The following is a 2,917-nucleotide window of genomic DNA, read 5'->3' as shown; positions in this document are numbered from 1 at the left end:
CTACGTGATGCAGACGAGATACGGACGCGGGCGTCCCACGAGTGGCCACGACTGTTGTGCGACAGTCGATTACGCATACCAGGAGTGAATCACGACCTCACGTGAAAAACAGCACCCGATAATATCCGGCAACTCGCATGGTCCCACGACTGACTTGCGCCGCTTTCCCACGACATAACCATGACACGTCTTTTTTTTGTACGCATCCCCATCGCCAATCAACATTAATGTGTCGTAGCCCTTGCGACCACCCGAAATAGATCTGGCCACGACAAATATTTTATGGGTGTACCAAGACAAAAATTTCGTACTATCCGTTGTGAACGAGGCTTAACGCCCGTTGCAAATAACGACACGGCACTAATGTCTTTTGGCAAGGAATTAATCTTCATTTGCCACACTCGACCCAGGTGAGGTAAATGGGTACCTCGTACCTGGCAGGAATTAATTCCTTGAATTGCTGTAGCGCTGTAATTTAGTTAGGCTAAAGCCGGGGTAATTAGTGCGCCTCGGAATAGAATTTCTTGATAGACGGCGCGATAGAAATTCCTATTATTATTATTATTTATAGAGAATGGCTGTCAGTTTTAATATATCTCAATATCATATAATGATTATCAAAAATAACTTTGAAACAAATATCATTTGCCATGCTCGCTCGCATCTACATCGATATATGAATTTACCGAGTCTTTCAAATCGAAATGATCTGATTGATTACATCAAATTTGAGAAATTTCCCCTAAGATTCTTTCAATAACTTAATACAGGAAACTGTGGCATACAATTTTTGACGGATGAAACGTGTTGTTTCTAGTGTGTGCGTGAGACGATAATTAACCACCCCTTTACGTCCCCTAAAGTTAACTACTTTGATTGGCAAGAATATATTGAGCGTGTGACACGTTCCTATTGCTGATGCATTATCTCCTTGGCTTGATTAAAATATAAGCCGAACCAAACCTCGCATCTACCGAATCATGTCAACTCTTTACTTTGCATTTACCCGACACGACTGCGATTTAATTTCCGATATAATTTGACAACAATCTGTCAAAGTCAGGCTCATAAAAAATTCGGATCGTAGATATTTGAACTTATCATACTACTTTTCACATATAAATGATATTTAAACAAATGAGATTCATAGTCAGATTAATGTTTGTTTTCAATATTGTAAACATTCGATAGTTTTCGTGCACGAACGCAAAATAAATCACTATTGGAGAGATCGAAATATCACAAATTGTCCGAGTATGCAATTTTTTATATCAAATGATAAAGAATTATTTTCAAATTCTGTTTTTAGGCTAGTATTGTTCATTGTTATAACACAATCGCTAAGACATTTGAAAATGATCCTATGGCAATTCAATCGCCTTGTTCACCTTAATTTGCAAACATTACAATGAGGCAAATGCTCAGCCTAAATTCTACGTGGTGAAAATGCACTTCAATGTATAAAACTCCCCTACAAAAATGCATTATCCTCATGTATTTCACTAATTGAATCAATTTGTTATTTATACTCAAAGTAGCCACAATTGTACTGGAGTCACCAAACTTTGTTTTTCTCTGAAATTCAGTCCGTATGGAATGTTATGGCCTGTTGAATTAAATGATTCTCGGGAAATCGTCATAAATCCTCAAAACTATACTGTGATGTAGCTGAAAGTCTGCAGATTCTTATCATTTGTTCGGTTTTTCTGATTGTGAAACATAATGAGGAAATAGGTGTAACGGTGATCCAAGTAATTTCCATCGCCATATTTTGTTGGCATTGCAAAAGTATTTGGAATTTAATGTTAATATTTGGTGTAAATATGATCTATAAATATATGATTTTAAAAAATGCCAAGAAAATGAACAGTTTGACTTTCCTATATATATAATTACCTAATTTGCATATTTGATGAATATTCCTTTTTTTTTTCTTCAAATTTTGTTTTTTTTCCATACCTGTCTGATATACATAGGTTTCATTGATGTATCATGTTCGGTTTTGATTTGATTACATATTCTTATATTAATTAGACGGACTTAGTTATTTTCACAACTTTTTCATATCTGCAGATTCGCAAAAATGGCAAAAATGACTTATTTTGTTTGCCTCTGTTTTCAAAACGGTAATAGATATATGAATTTTCTTTTTTTGTATTTTTTACCACAAAGATGATATTTTAGTGTCTGATAATTTAATTTATTATTTGTGTCCAAGAAAGTGATGAATTAAGTTGTCAACTTTGTCGAATTTGACATTTTTCTGGCAGGTTTTTCGGTAATTTTGCGATATAAAAAAAAAATGGTATAAAATCACAACGCATTGACCGACTTCAATTCTGTTTTTTGTTTTTTGAAGCTTTCATCAAGCTTGATCATTTGCAATCATCAAATAACTTGTGTTTGTTGTACTTATTTTTGGTGTGCTATACCTAATATAAGCAACGAGGGGACGGACGGCTTTTTAAAAGTGATCTCCGAGGCAAGTTTCGCACCCGGGAATTCTCGATTACGTGAGCGCTGCTAGTATACCACAGAGCCATCGCCCCCCCCCCCCCAACAAAAAAGAGTGGGACAGAGATAGAGAGAGTTAGAGGATGCAGTCGTGTGATGTAAAATGCGGCGGGAGAACATTTCAATGAAATCTGATTAAAGAGGAAATTAAGTGAAGGGATGGGAAAGGCTCCTGTTTTAATAGAATTCGCTCATTAAAAACGGTACTTGCACATTAAATAGATTTTTCAAAATTTTGTATAAAGAATCTGTATTGTTAAACTATATATTTCTTCAAAAGTGTCTCCAGGATTTTAGATGGGTGCGAATTCATTTTGTTAATGCTTTTCCTCATTGCCCATTGGAAGGAAATCCAGGAATAAATGAAACGAAGAAATATAAACATACTGTAGAAAAGGATAGA

This window comes from Strongylocentrotus purpuratus, unplaced genomic scaffold (assembly GCF_000002235.5).
Source record: "Strongylocentrotus purpuratus isolate Spur 01 unplaced genomic scaffold, Spur_5.0 spur5_scaffold_11, whole genome shotgun sequence".
Lineage (NCBI taxonomy): Eukaryota > Metazoa > Echinodermata > Echinoidea > Camarodonta > Strongylocentrotidae > Strongylocentrotus > Strongylocentrotus purpuratus.
Note: the sequence above shows the minus strand (reverse complement) of the source record.